Raw genomic sequence first — 16,487 nt, forward strand, 5'->3', positions numbered from 1 at the left:
GCTGCTGCTTGACAGCATGAGGTATCAGTGAGGTCAAGGTCATGGGTGAGGTTCTTGGACAAACTCATGAGACGTGACTTTCTCAATAGACCTCATGACCAGCCATTTAACTCTCTTACAAATGCATATTGTCATTACAAGGGGACTCCATGGAAGTGTGTGTTTGTGTGTGTGTGTGCGTGTATGTGTGTATGGCAGGTGGACACCAGGAAATCATCCTTCTTTTGATACTAAAAGCCTGTGAGTGTTTACTTGACAAGTGTTATATCTTTATACATAAAGAGAGCATCCTACTTCTAATAAAACAGGTACTAATATTATCATTGAAAAACATTTAATTTTAATTTTTATTTGTACATGTTTATGACACATAGTTGATTGCATTCACCTTAGGGGTTTGATACATATACATATCTCATCTTGATACATGCATATCCATGTTTGTAGCAATACAACTCAAATAGCTAACCATGGAAGCAGTCTAAATGACCATCAACAGATGAATGGATAAAGAAAATGTCGTATATATACACAATGGAGTATTACTTAGAAGGATAATTACTTAAAGAAGGATAATTTTGAGTCATTTGTAGGAAAATTGATACACTTTGAAATGAAAATACTAAGTAAAATAAATCAGTCATACAAAATTAGATATGCTATCACATGGAATCGCTAATATGAGAGACCCAAAACATAAACAATTTAAATAGCAAAATAAGCCATGTTAAGAAACAGGGATATAGTCTCCATATAGATGGGAAGAGTTTCTGAGGCAGGGAGAGAGGGAGTAAAATAATATTGTCTTCATTTTACGTATGAAGAAATGATGGCTTAAAGAGATTAAATAATTTATTCCCCCAAATGCTCAATTGTTAGTAGTAGGGACAGGAGTGATTGAACCCATACTTCTAGAGGATCTTGTTTTTAAATAACAACTGAAGTTTTAAAACCTCGGTTTTAAAAGGAAAATTTAAGTTTTAATTCAAAGTCTTAAGGGCATTGCAGAGTCATCAATTAATATTTTTAAATTCAAATTTTTATTGAGTGCTATCAGGAAAATAGAAAAATATGGACAAACAAAAGGACAAAATTTTTAAAATCCTCAGTTCTCTCAGAGAGAGAGAGAGAGAGAGAGTGAGAGAGAGAGAGAGAGTGAGGTCCTAATATGCTTTGCTGGAATATTTGCTTTGCTGGTTCTCTCTGGTTACAGGTGGACTAAGCAGAGCACAGTGAGGACACGAAAGACTGTAACTCTGGGAGGTGATTCAGGGACAGGGTCAGCACGCAGGATCTCTTGGTTGTTTAGCAACTGAGAAAACTGGATGAGACACATAAAAATTCTGTCAGGAAGCTGAGTTTGGGGCATTTCTACCCACAGTAAAGAGCAGAAGGCAGCAGGAATCTGAGTCACTCACGTGTCCCCAGGGTGACAGCAGTGTTCTGATTTGCTGAAGAGCAGGGGAAATCATCGTAGGGACTTGACAGTGCATCAGGGAGCTGTTTGCAGTGCCTTGTGGCCTTGTTCCTGCTGCTCGGGAACCCCTGTTCAGAATCACCATAACGAATTTCTGTTCCTGGATTCTTTTTTACCAGATCTCTTTCTTGCCCACTCTTTGGCCAGATTTTTGAAATTGGGGGCATTCTGAACATAAAGCTCCCTGTGCAAGCTCTCTAATGCCTGGGAGAGAACCTGAGAGAAACCAAACTTCCATGAAGAAGCAGTCAGGGCCCCAGCAGTGGGGTCTGTCTTCACGGAGGCTTATGCTTCAGTCAGAAAGTGTCCAGAGCTGGTGACCGTGCTTTGCTCCAGGCATCCTGTCCCCTGGGAGAGCAGCGAATGAGGTTTTCCACTGAGACCTGAGAGGTCAACATAAAGGGCAGATTGGGACTAAGCTGGGCTCCAGGCAGCTAGTAGCAACAGAACAAAATAATTTCACTAGATAAAAACAGATAAGAGATGAAATTGGCACCATTTTTCTGGTGACCTTATAGAAAAGATCTCAAAAATTCCTGGGCTCTGACCAACTCAGAAGCAGCCATCGTAGGAGGATTTCCAGAATGTGATTTACAGACTGCCTAAACCCTCTGATACCATTTTTCCAAAGAAAGATTCCTGGGCCTCCTCTTGTACCTGATGAATCAGAGTATTTGAATTGGAGACCTGGGAATCTGATTTTCACCATTTTCTGGGTGACTCTTGTAGTTATTACTTTGAAGACCACTGACTTACGTCATACCATTCAGTTTTCTGAATGAGTGTTCAGATGCCAGGCACAAAGATGGTTCACATTTCACGTGCAGGAAGTCTTCTTACAGTGTTAGGGAGAAACCCAGGTATGGACAGATTAAGTAACTTATTCTAGATTTCACACTAGTAAGTGCTGGAGGCAGAGTTGGACCTTGTGTGTTTCTTCCTCCTCATGTGCATAGCACTGCATCATTAATATGCCATGCCGAAGAGCACACAGCAATGTTGGCGAAAGTCCAGGTAAGCCCAAGTGTGATGGAGGAGTGAAAATGCACAGGTGTGATGAGTGTTCTGCCTTATAAAGTGGGTTTAAAAGGGGAAGGACATTTTTCAGTCAGTTCCTCCCAACTATATTAATGGTACTAAACATATAAACACATGTATCATTGCCTGTGTGTAGAAGATTAATGATAATATCAGCCTTGGACAAAACCAAGGGAGGCCATGAGGGAAACAGGACTCTCACGAGGGTAGACTTGGGTAGCAGAGCCTTATTTGAGTTTGATCCCATCCTACACTTCCCTTGTTGCTGAATATCACTGGCCTTGTCCTCCGCAAATTTAGATCCCCTGCCCTCCTATCTGTGCTTTTGATCTTTAAAGTTCTTATGTCATGATATTGTATAGGTCCAGACGACCAGCACTGGGGATTCAAAGGATGTCTGATGTGTTCCCCCCACCAGACCTATAGTATTAACCACATATGCTCATAGTAGGACTATGAATCCTCACTCAGAGATGAGAATCTGAGCCTGGAGGATGGAATGAGCACCTAGATCTAGGATCCTTGAGCTCATAGTCTGTATCTTCTCTCACTTTTTCTAAGTGTTACCATCAACACCATTTTGGGAAATGCTTAGTTCTTAAACATTGGATAGCAAGGGGAAAATGTCAACAGAAGCAGCCTGTTCCCCCTACCTGGGTTCTTCTTTCCCACCCTTCTCCCTTCTCCCTCCCCCTCCCTCCCCCTCCCTCCCTCCCTCCCTCCCTCCCTTCCTTCCTTCCTTCCTTCCTTCCTTCCTTCCTTCTTTCCTTCCTTCCCCATTCTCACCCTGCTCTTCCAAAACTATGATATTAACTATCATTTCCCTGTAATATCTTGAGTTTAGACAAGGCAGATGATGTCAGGTTTATTAGCAATGAGATAGTTTCTTTTTAGGGGAATATTCCTGAATCATTTGATAGTAGTTTAAAACAAGTGAAAAGATTCTGTCTGTTCAATATTGTGAAGCCTCCTTAAGGCAGTGCATACTAGATTTGAAACAAAAACTGAATATGACTGATTGTGGTAGTCCTAGCCCCTTTATCATTTGGAGGGAAGAATTGGACTGTTGGATATCTAAAGGATTTCTTCTCTAAACACATAAAGAATCTCTAAGGTACAGAGTGTATGCAGGTGCACACACATGCCCACATTTACTTGAATGACCTCGAATTCTTGGGAGCGGGAAGAAGAAAACATCAGACTTAGAGATTGTATCCATTTTGGCCATTCATTCTGTGGAAATAGGAAAATTCCTTATGTAACTTTGAGAATTCTTATTTTCATCATTTCACTATGTATCTCTGGGTTCTGGTATGTAACATTTCCAGGTCTTCATGCTAAATGTATTCTTCATTATTTGTTCTTATAAATGGTGACCACCCAGCTCACTATTTCTGAGGATTATTTTGTAACTAGAGGTAGTCAAGGTCTGCCTTACAAAGTCAGCAGGCAGTTGCTGCCTACTGGATGTGACGCATTTTAAACACTGCCCTGTATCATTTAGAATTTCCATCTGGCAGGGTAAAGGGGACTGCGTTGGAAGTTAGGAATTTCATGTTCCAAGCAGGACTCTGCCAGTAGTTCGCGTAGTCAGTTTAGGGAAATCAGGCTGTCTGGAACTCAATTTCCCCCACTGTTTCAAGTGTCGTTTGCTCCAGAACACCTCCATGCAGCTGCCACATTAACTTTTCTGAAACACAGCCAGAATCGCATAACTTCCATGCTTTGGAAGCTGCCTATAATATAACAATGGTTTTCAATCTGCCTTATGACCCTCAATCAACTGTGAAACAAATGACAACTTCTGAGCATGGATTCTGGGCATCTAAATGTGTTTAAAGAAAAGTGTTTTGGACCCCTGGGCCCCTGCATCCCCAAGATATTTGAATCCCTTTACAGTCCGAGCACAGATTCCCATTCCAGCCAGCTCTGTATCTGTCAGGGTCTGTGGTGGCTGCTGTGCTCCAGCCAAGAGCCCCACTGCGCCTTCAGAGCCACGTTCTCTCAGAAGCACCGGGACCAGCCCCGCTGCCCTTCTGGACCATGAGCCACAGACGGGCTGATGCGTCAGAGGGAGAGGGGAAACCCTCCCTGTGACCCCACGGCATGCTATATTCATACTTTTACTATAAATAGTGTTACACTTTGGCAAGCATTTTCACTGTAATTCTATTTCCCTTAAATGAGACTTTTTTGAGACTTTTTTTTGTTTTTTGTTTTATTTTGGTACTGGGGATCGAACTTAGGACCTTGAGCTTGCGAGGCAGGCACGGTGCCACTGAGCTAAACCCTGGTCCGAGAATACAGTTATCTTAAAAAATTTTGTATACCTTGCACCCTGCCCTGTGTCACATTGCTTCGATATTCCAGTGGTAGATTATCACAAGTGTGAATCCTCCCTCATTACACTTCTTTTTCATAATTGCATCGTATCTTTTTCAAGATAAACATTGTATTCATTTTTTAAATTCAACAAAGCAATAACAGCAAAGATCAACTCTAAACAGAGCAAAAACAGTTTGGTAGGGTTTGGATGGAATTGTACCATAAAGTTTATAAATAGCTGGTGTGGTTTTGCTATTGTTTTCCTTCTGTGAATATTGTGAGTTTAATTCTCTCTTTATATCCTTTGGTAATTTAAACCTTTTTTCTAACAAATGTAGATGCTGCACGTTTCTAAATGAGTTTGTTCTTAGCTTGTTCATATTAATTAATATTCTTTTGAGGTGTTTTTTTTTTTCTTTTTTGAGACATGCCTTCTCTCTGTAGTCCACCCCGGCCTTGAACCCACTAATTAGCCAGGCTGGCCTCAAACTCACAATCTTTCTGCCTCAGCCTCCCATATGCAGGGATTATAAGTGTGTGCCACTATGTCTGGCTCCTTTTGTGGACTTTTCAAAGTATTATTTTTAATGTAAGTATGTTGCAAGCTATATTTTTGGCTTTTTTAATTTCAAGAAATCTTATTCAAATAGTCTTTTAGTTGACTCTCATGAGTGTTGTATGAATAATCACATCTTTTGCTGAGAATGTTACTTTTATCCCTTTCACTACAATATTTTACAATGATTCTTTCTTGTCTAGTTGCATAGAACAGGGCTTCCGTAGTAATGTAAAATAATAGTTGTGGTGGCAAGTATCACTGTCTTACACCTGATTTGATGCGAATAAAAACCTCCACTATTTTACCCCTAAGTATGAGTCTGATTATTGTTTTCTAACAGATTTAATCTTGGTATTATTTTTCTGTTTTTTGAAAAAGGTTTTATCAGTACATGTTTGCAGTGCATAGTGATTAAATTCCTTGTATGGAGTTGATGAAAATATGCAACATATGTTAATTCTTTTTCCATCCCCTTCCCTTCCCCTCCCTCCATCTCCTGATCCCCTTCCCATTTGAGAAATGTACCTCTCTATTTCTTCTTCTTTTATTTTGCTCTTTATTGATATTTTATGTTTCTCACATAAGAGATACTATGTGATATTTAAGCTTGTGTGTCTGATTCACTTAACAGTATGATTTCAAAGTGCATCCATTTTCCTACAGATGGCTCAAGTTTATCATTCTTTATTAAGAGTAGTATTCTATTATATGTAAATACAATATTTTCTTTATCCATTCATCTGTTGATGGACATACAGGCTGCCTTCAAGATTTAGCTGCTATGAATTGTGATACTATAAACTTGAGTATACATGTATCATTGTAATACCATGTCTTTAACTCTTTTGAGAAGATACCTGGAAGGGAAATAGCTGGGTCAAATGGAATTTCCATTTTTAGGTTTTTGAGGAATCTCCATACTGATTTCCATAATGGTTGTACTAGTTTGTATTCCCACCAACTATGTAGAAGGGTTCCTTTATCACCAAAGCCACTCCAGTATGTGTTATTATTTGATTTCCTGATGATAGTCATTGTTTCTTGGGTAAGATGTCGTTTTAAGGAAATGTCCTTTAAAATCTTCATTATCATTTTTTTTTTTTAGGAGAAATAAATGTTTTCATGAAATGTGCTTCCAGTACTATATTAATCAACCTCCTTGCTGAGACACACTACCCAACACCCACTACTTAAAGGAGAAAATTTTTAATTTGCTCAATTTCAGTCCATGGTCAGCTGGCTCCAAGGCAGAGCCACCAAGGTAGAAGGCGTGGTGGAGCAAAGCTGCTGATTTCAGGCAGCTGGGAAGCAGAGCAGGGAAAGAGTGCCAGAGAGACTGGGGCGAGGGACCAGAGCTAGACCCCAAGGCTGGGTCTACATGCCTAGAAGTGTGCTCCACCAATTTCCAGGGCAGATCCCAGAGCCAGTCAAACTGAAGCTTCACCCAGAGGCATCTGTTGAGATGGTCATCTGTTTTGATGTAATAATGAACTGTACTAATATAATTCTTACTACTAAATTATCCACTTGCTCTTGGAATAAAATCTAGTTGATTATATTTTTCTTTATTTAAAATTTTATTTTATTAAGTTTATTGGTACATTTTGGGGATACATTACAGTTACATTCCTTATTGGGCTCTTGTACCTGTACATGACGTATCTTGGTTCTTATTTTTCCCCATTTCCCTGCCCTCCCTTCACCCCCTCCACGCTTCCTTATTTACAAAGACTTTGTTTCCATTTTTTCCTTTTAGTTGATCATTTTTAACTATTCTTTTAATATTTAGCGGGATTATTTTGAAAGACATTGTCCTTAAAATGCATATAATTTAATGGTGTATGCAGGATGCGGTGTGTGATATGACTTCATCACATTTTGGATAGCAAGCGTCTACTAACTTATGAAAATTAGTTAAAAAGCTTTCCATCTTTCCAAATTCTCTAAAACAATGCAAAAAGCTTAAGAGTTATGTATCAGTAAGCTATGCAATTTATATGGTATTCTTTTTATGTTTTTCCAATTTCACTTAGCATATTAAAATTTCTCTCTCAGTAAATTATTTCCTTCTATTTAAATATTCTAGAAGATTTTCTAATAATACACTAACAGATTAATATAGAATTACATGGAGCATTTCCTTCTAATATTAGTATTCTTTCCTGGCTACATTTGTATCCCCTTTCTCTCTCCAAAAGTCTCTAAAATTTTTCTTCGGTCTTCTGTTCAATTTACTTATTTTTATTTTTTTCTTGTTTCATATTTAAGACATGTATAAAATCACAATTATTCTCTAAACAAATGGGCTATGTGCTATGCATTTTGATATGTAGCTTTGTATCATTAGTTTTGTTTTCCTAGAAATTCTGAGACTGCAGGTTTGGTTTCCTCTTTGAGCCAACAACTATTCAGGAAACTGTTTTATCAGCTCCTTTCCAGCACTTACTGTTTTTTTGTGGTGAAATAAAAGACAGATCATATATTTAACAGCAGGCATTTCTGGAGGAAATCTAGATCTGGACTGACTGACGCAGAATGGTGAAGAGCTTGATAAGCAGTCTGGGGTTTCCTCAAGGAGGAGGACAAAGGATGCTGACAGGAAACTTGGGCAAAAACTAAGAGAAAATGTCAAGATTTAATGTAGAGTTGGCCTTGGTTCTGCCTTCTTCACAGGTAGAGAGTGGTTGATGGCTGTGGTTCTTCTTCGGTGTGATTAGTCCTTTCCAGGCTGAGTATCTGCCAACTGCTGTGAAGCTATCTAGAATCACACGGCACTCTGTGAGGGTAAGGCAGGAGGACTGCAGGTTCAAGCCCAGCCTGGGCAACATAGTGACTTAGTGAGACCCTGTCTCAAAAACAAATCAACAAACAACAGACAAACAAATCAAAAGGGCTAGAGATGTGGCTCAATGCAGAGACCCTCAGTTCAATCCCCAGTACCACCCAAAACAAGAACAAAAAGTCCCACAATGTGTCTGTCCTTTTCAGAGCATCCCGACCACCTGAGATGCCAGTGTGACCAGGCCAGGTGCCCATGCCAACTGGGAAGACAAGATTGTGCCTGCATCCTCTGGTGCCTCTGTCCCACACCTGAGTACTCTCTTCATGGGGAAACAAGGAAAGGCCTGATAAGGGGCAGAATGTGGACAACATGCAAAACACATTTCTTTCTCTGTCAACTTGGATAGCACCAGCAGCGTTGGTGATTTTTACCATGACTGACAGAGTGACTCCTTTTGGCCAAGATGGGCTTCGGTTTTGGATCCTGTTTTTGTTTTTGGATTTTTTCCTCTCTTTTCTAGTACAGCTTAAGCACTGCCTACATTTGGTTTGACAAGTAAACCTTCAAAATGCCAAACAGTGGCTTGGAGGAGGCCTGAAATAAACAGAACGTGGGGTCAGCCTGTACCTCTTCTTGGTCCCAGCTGTCTGAATTCATTTTTCCTTTTTCTTTCTCTTCCATCTGGGGCAGATTTGCTGGGTCCTGGGTGTGGGGACACATGTCTGCCCAGCCTTTTTCTGTTTTTTTCTTTTTCTTGTTTTTCATTTGCAGTTTGGAGAGGGCTCTGCAAGTGTTTTTACCCTAGATGGATGGCTTTGGAAGTGACCTTCCTGGTTGTTCTGCTCTGTGCTGACATTTCTGCATTACAGACTCATAGCAGGACATCATGTGATGGCTGGCAGCCTGCGCCAGACACATCCTAAATTTTATTAGTAAGGTCATTCCCTTTAATCTGGAACCAGCCCAGGGACTATATGCAATTTGAACAAACTATAGGGGTAGTGTTGGTCTCAGGAGAAGTTTAGGGGAGTCTGATCAGGCTTATTTCCTTTTTTTGATACTTTCTCCAGTTAGTAACCTGCCTCCTTCTCCCCTTGAAGAATTTATTTCTACTCCCAGATCACACCTGTCCTCAAAAAATGATTTGTTAAACTCATTGCAGCTACCCATGCCTAACTGCCTAAGTTCTGGCTGCTTCTGCCTCTTCCTTGCCCTACCCTCCCATCCTGCTGAACTGAATGTTGATGTGCTGGGGCCATCTTGGGTCCAATGAAAAAACAACAAGCTGTGGATGCAGAGCCCCAAGGTGGAAAGAGCCTGGGTCTCAGCCATATGTGCCATATAGGTAGCCATATGAGCCTAGCTTAAACTCAGTGTCTGTGACCTGGGTTCTGTTCCAGCTGTTGAGCCTGATCCTAACAAAAGTGCCTTGGATCAGCAGGCCTATAGAATTTTTAAAGGTGGGAGTCTGTCACTTCCAAGATCACACCTGGGCCCACTGACCTATTTCACACTTAACAAAGGCAGACTTTCCATGTAATTTTTCTATTTCTGAGCTCCCTCCAAGGTTTACCAAACACGGCCTACACAGGTAGGTCACTACCCACCTTGAGCAAAAATTGTGAGTAATGTAGCTATCCTTTAAATCGGTGTTCCACATGGCAATTTTAGAATCAGTAACAAACCCTTTACTTGGATATGAAGATCAAATATCCTCTGTGTTTCTGTAAAAAGAAGTTGTAATTTTAAGAATTTGCCTGGCTTGACACATATCAGGTAAAGATAAATAACCAGCAACCACTTGTTTGAAAATAAATTGTGTGAAAAAATGTAGGGCAGAGATTGGAAAACAATTACCATAAAGGGCAGATAGTAAGTCTTTTAGGGTTTGGGTGGCCAGTATGATCTCTCTTGCCACTACTCAAGTCTGACATTGTAGAGTGAAAGCAGCTGTAGGGAGTGCATGCATGAATAGCTTTGGCTGTGTTCCAGTGAAATTTATTTACAAAGTCATATTGCAGACTGCACTTGGCCACTGCACTGTAGTTTTCTGACCCCTGATATAGATCCTCTTAAAAGTATTCACTTTTTACAGTTGCATGTAATGTCAGTTGAAAGTTTTGTTTTGTTTTCCATTCTGCTTGTCTTGAATCAGAGGTATTTTGAAAACTTCATTAATAACTATCTTATTGAAAATGTTAGCATGTCAGTTTGCTCTTTGCTTGAACAAGAACTATTTTACCATTTGCAGCTTAGAAGAACTTCCTACCAATAGGCAATGCCTCTTAATGCTCACATTATATAAATGCTCATTGATAAACTTCCCAGGGAAGGACAGAGGCTTGGGCTAAGAGTCTTGGCACTTAGGTGTTTTGGAAATAGCTTGTAGGAAAGTATATTCAAGGCAACAAATCTCTATCAGATCCTTCTTCTTCCCCTTCCTCTTTTTCCTTCTTTGCTTTTTGGATTTTTTAAAAAAACATATTACCTTACAGTAGTTGTACAGAAGACACAAAGGATAGGAAGGATTTCAAAGATTTCTGTGTCTTCTTTACTTTCATAGTGAAAATTTTAGTAGATGACTTCCAAAGTGGAAGCTCAAAGAAGAGCTAGAAATGATTGGACATTTTGTGCTTTCATGTATATTTAGAAAATTCTGATAGAAAGAAGGCACACCCTTTGAGAATTTAGCAAAGCCAGAGGCCTGTGACATAGGATTGGAGGATTTATATATGTGCTTCTAAAGTACTTTTGTAGTGAAGTGCCTCTGTGGTGTTGGAGTCGGGAGTGAGAGGTTTGCTTTCCTCTTGGAAATGTGTGCTCATGCTTTGATTTCAGTTCCTTTAAGTCCCACATGTCTCATTGAATACTTTCTCTGTGCTCACAGTCCATATATGTTGAAAGAGAAAAAGAATGGAATATAGATCCAAAGAAAAGAGGCTCATAGTTTTTGGTTTGATGTCTTATTCCATAAATAATAGAATAAGCTACATAGATCACATCCCAAATGCAGAATCACTATCATAGTTTTCTCTGCTATTATATATCAGCAACTAAAATAGGAAAATAGATGACCTTTCAGTCCCTCAGTCTATCCAAAATATTCAGGACTATTAGTGTCCTAGACACACATGATTTTTAAAAAATTAATTTGGTTTCAGAGCCCCTTGGAGAGGTGTCTTTCAGTACTGAGAAGCTGCAGGTTCACCTCATCAAACTCCTACTTCAGGCCCTAGGCAAACAGCATGTGGACTCAAGATAACGTCTCTGTAAACAGGGCACCCTTTGAGAGTGAACACAGCAAATATTCAAGGACCCTTTTTTCCCGCCTTTCCTCTTCCAAGTCATATATGGTAGAAGGGCCAAAGGGATAGCCTTTCCTCTTTTGGTAAAAGGAATTCTTTGATGTGGGGGACTGAGCTGGGCTGTTTGCAGCCTGTGGTGGGAGGGAGTCAAGGAGAGGGGAATTAAAGTTCATGGAGGAAGCTGTAGTTTTTAGGTCAAGCTTGGATGTGACCTTCAGAGCTTGCCAAATCCATGAGGGAACACAAGTTGCCTTTGGATGGCTTCTCAATGGCCCCTCTGTGGCTTTGAGTCCTGGGTCCTGGTAAGATACTCTCTGATGTGATCCAGGAGGGTCAGCCTGCACAGTAGGGACCTGCCCTGTCCATACAGGAGGCTAACCAGTGGCATCGTCCAAGTGGAGATTCAGGAAATTAAAACACACACAAACTCTTACTCTAGTACCCTGACTACCTAGCTTTGCTATTGACTTCGTTACTACCAATAAAGAGGAAAGACGACTTTTTAAGAAATGTTTCAACTCCAATATAACTCAGTGGGATGAAACAAATGATCTTTTCTCACATAATTTGGAAGGTTCCATCTTTCCCTGCTGAAATATCTTAAAATGTGTCCTGCTGATCCTGCCACTCAGACAATGGCCGTTGCTTTCTTCTGACCCAAACTCTTGTTTATTTAATCCTCTGAAAAGTTGGAAATGTTGCCAAACCATAGTTTTTGTCTGATTTTTTGTTTTTTATTCTCCCAGGGACACGAGCAACATCAATTTTAAAAGGAACCAGCCATGTTTATGGTTACTGTCTAGTCACTTGGCCTTTCTAGTACTCAGGCACTGACCTAAGACTGTTGTGTTTCAGTTCCCAACACTACCGAGAGTGTTGACACTTTATTTAAAGTTCCAACAACTTTCTCTGTGCCTCTGCCACACTCTCTTCCCTCCCGCTGTCCTGCCTCTCCTCTTATACAAACACATGTATACATATGCAATACTGAAGAAAAAAACACTTCCCCTAAAATATACACAAAAGAGATTTATTTTTTATTTGCCTGTGTATCACTAGCATATTTGTGAGGCAATTTTCTTTTGGATTTTAAATTTGGTTTATGGAGCCTGGAATTCTGTGGTGACATGCTCATTGCCAGTCAGAACACTCTTGCATTTGTGTTTTTTCCAGGACCTTGAGTTTAGAACACAAGTCAGAAGTCTTCCAAGTCTTAGTCTCATTTTCTCAGGAAATTTCAGGGGCAAAAGCAGAGACTTTGAAATCAGACTCAGGTGAAGTTCGTTACTTGCATTCTAACTGTGGGTAGCTGTATGAGCTTGGAAAAGTTATTTGGTTTTTCTAATCCTCAATTTCTTTGTGTGAAAAATGCAGATAAAACTTGCTTTTGATCCTTTGAAGATTAAACGTGTTACAATCTACACAATGTCTGATGACAGTGTGTAAGAGGTGCTTCCTCTCTCCACCCCAGCTTCCTACATGCTTGTGTATTGGTCCTTCTATGAAGTGGACATAGGCATTAGAATTCTTCAGAGGAATAGAACCAACAGAATACATATAATTATGAGATTTGTTAGATTGACTCATATGATCAGAGACCGAGGAGTCTCACAGTGGCTGTCTGCAGGGGTGAGAGCCAGGGAAATTAGTAGTTGCTCAATCTAAGAAGGCTGGAAGCTGGAAGCCAGGAGGGACCAATGGTGTAGCCTCAGACTGAGACTGAAGGCTGGAAGCCCCTGTAGAGCAGCTGGTGGGTATGAGTCTAATTTCAAAGGCTGCAGAACCTGAAGTCTGATATCTGTGGAAGACAGCAATAGCAAAAAAAGTACTTGCTCAAGAAATGTCCCACACTTACAGATCCTCCCCCTTCTTCCTTTTAGCTTCCATCCTAGCTCTCAGCCAATTAGATGGGGCCACCTGTATTCAGGATGGGACCACTCAGTTTGCTGACCCTCACCAGTCTTCTCTGAAACACTATCCAGACACACATGGAAGTATGCTTTACCAGTTTCCTAGGTATCCCTTCCTCCAACCAACTTGACACCCAAAGTTAACCATAACAGCAAATATGCATAATACAGCCAAGCTAGTCTGTCACTCTAGAGCAGCTCTTCTGAGGCAGAGGGAAGGGATGAGGCGTGACCCCTGAGGTTTCACGTTCACCTGAGCTGGGGCAGAGAGAGAATTTTTTTCTGGATATATTGAAAGCAAGGAAGGCAAATTTACCTTCAATGAGCTCTTATGCACCAGGCAAGGAAGGCTTTCATTTGCATATTGATTCATCAGAGTCTGAAGGAGACTGAGATGGAGACATGAAGGGTGAAGTCCATGGCTGTTGCACATAGAATAAAAGAGGACAAAACCTCTTCCTGTTGAAGTGGTGATCACTGTAGGGTGGCCTTCCATACTTGGAGTGTGTTTCCTAGAGGCAGGAAGGCAGATGACAAGGAATTCACTCTTCCCTCTGAACATTCAACATGATTGCACTGAGGACAGGCAGTTCTGTGGGTACAATATTTGGCGGTTTTGCACTGTATGGATGGAGCACATAGCACCAAAGAGATGGGTTGTACTGAATGAAAGAAGGAAGAAACCCCCTACACACACACACACACACACACACACACACACACACACACAGATAATCCCTCCTACCAAAGACCTTTAATAAGACAACATGCTTTCTTTCTACTTTTATTCTCAGGCTTTCAGAGTTGAGGGTATTAGCTAGCAAGTCATTGGCTGCCAGACTGAGTGGTATCCCGAGAGGAGCTTCTTCAGAGGATCTGGCCCATATTTGCCCAACTCAGTAGATTTTCTCCAAAATTCCCTCAACGCTCGACTTTCAGACTATAACTCCAAGTGGTGGTAGACACCAGCCTAAACCGTCTCTGTTGGCTTTTTCATATGGAAACATAGTTAGCAGTGCAAAACACCACAGACTGTTATTAAAATTAGTGAGCTGTTAAAAAGTTAATTAAGCTGGAATCAAAATGAGGACATTAAAAATTTAAGAATATTACTATAGCACCAACAACATATTAATTGAAACCAACAGTACTCAAGGCTCTTGGCTAATTGCTTTGACACTGATGTATGTGCTAAGAATGTTGATTAAACTAACAGACTTTAAAAAGTATCTCATAATGTCAGGTGCTATTAAATACTCGCACTGGGCTTGTAAAAGATCCCCAGGGTGCTGACCCTGACCGTCCACTAGTGAGCATGCACACATGAAATGACTTGCTTGTATACATGGCTGCTTACTCAGGAAGGTATTGAACATTGGAGATGGTTTTGTGATCAGGAAAATGAAGTCATCTGAAAAGGTGCTGGCAGAGAGTACACAAGAGAGGAGGAGGTGTTCCTTCTGTGAGTTCTTCAAAGACTGAGAAAGAAGAGGTAGTCTTCAGAAGGGCTGAGTTGGAGAGAGCAGGCTGGAGGACACATACCGAGTTGGGGTCCATCATGGAATGGAGATGAGAAATCAGTCTGCAATAAGGGAGAGCAGCCAGACAGCGGGCCCTTGACATCCCCCGAAAGCTACTTGTGACTTCTCCATAGGAGTGGTATTGCACCTTGTGAGGCAAACTAAATGGGGTGCTTTCTTTTCAGTTTTCAATTTTTATTAGTGCATATTTGCAGTACATAATGATTACAGTCATTGTGGGGAATTAGTACACATCCATAATACATCTTCATTCTTTTTATTTCCCTTTCCCCTCCAACCCTGTTTGTAGAAAAAAAAATTTTACATTTTTTTTTTTGTCAGCATCAGATTTAGAGTGATACCTCGGTTTATGAACTTAATTTGTTTTACAATTGTGGGGGAGAGTGCTGCATTTGTGTTTGTGTGGGGAGGATGGCCGTGGTCACCTTCAGCACCTGGTGTTTGTGAATGGAAGCAAAATTTTGCTGAACGCTTTTGTGTGCAAACCAAACTGTTTGCAAACAGAAGTGTTTGTGAACAGAAGTATTACTGTATTTAAGTCTTCATCATGTTAATTATCATAAACACAGATTAACAGCCAGAGTAACAGGCCAAAAAACACATAAAACAATTATATTCAATCATGGTACACTTTTAGGCACATTGGCCATGCTGGATCACAATAAATTTTTTCTCTCTCCTTTTTCCTATTGTCTGTCTTTTATTTTGTACTTTATTTATACTTGGGTACCTCATATAAGAGAAACCATACTATATTTAAGCTTGTGTGTCTGATCTACTTCACTTAACAGTACGGTTCCAGGTGCACCCATTTTCCTACAAATGACTCAAGTTTATCCTTCTTTATAGCAGAGTAATAGTCTATTGTGAATAAATACCATGTTTTCTTTATCCATTCATCTGTTGATGGGCATACAAGGTCCAGGATTTAGCTATAATGAGTTGTGCTGCTATAAACATGAGTACTACTGTAAGATGATGTCTTTGGGGGAGATATCTGGCAGTGAATAGCTGGCTCAAATTGAATTTCGACTTTTATGTTTAGAGGAATCTCTATACTGATTTCCACAGTGGTTGTACCAGTTTACACTCTCACCAACCATGAAGAAGGGTTCCTTTTCCTCCTGCAACTTTGACAGCATTTGTTGTTGGAGGATTTCTTGATGATAGCCATTCTTTCTGGGGTGAGATAGAATGTCATTGTTGTTTTAATTTGTATTTCCCAAATGACTAGCCATGTTGAACATTTTTTAAATGTATTTATTGACCATTTGTACTTATTTATCTAAGAAGTGTCTGTTCATTTCAGATGCCCATTTTTTGTGATTGGATCTTTAAATTTAAGGGATCTAATTTTTTTGAGTTCTTTATATATTCTAGATATTAGGCCTTTGTCTGAAGAGTAGCTAGTAAAAGTTTTTTCTCATTCTGTGGGTTATCTCTTTACTCAGTTGGTGGTTTCTTTTATTGTGCAGAAGCTTTTTAAGTTGATGTTGTCCCATTTGTTGATTCTTGGTATTTTTTCTTTTGCAATCAGGGCTCTGTTCAGA

At 40.1% G+C, this 16,487-nt stretch overlaps 1 long non-coding RNA gene across 3 annotated transcripts in view; it reads left to right on the forward strand.

Moving 5' to 3' along the window:
* Positions 1–16,487, forward strand: part of LOC110345201 (uncharacterized) — a 332,723-nt gene that overhangs the window by 122,602 nt on the left and 193,634 nt on the right. Inside the window, exon 5 of one of the 3 annotated variants that reach the window (XR_015449798.1) lies at positions 8,388–8,987. The exons of the other annotated variants lie outside the window; for them this stretch is intronic. This is a non-coding gene — a long non-coding RNA (uncharacterized LOC110345201). Of the gene's footprint in view, positions 1–8,387; positions 8,988–16,487 lie in introns of those variants that run through there. 3 annotated transcript variants of the gene reach the window in all.

The sequence above is a fragment of the Heterocephalus glaber genome, unplaced genomic scaffold, assembly GCF_053883595.1.
Source record: "Heterocephalus glaber isolate CG9 unplaced genomic scaffold, H.glaber_assembly_v1.0 deba00000809, whole genome shotgun sequence".
Classification (NCBI taxonomy): Eukaryota; Metazoa; Chordata; class Mammalia; order Rodentia; family Bathyergidae; genus Heterocephalus; species Heterocephalus glaber.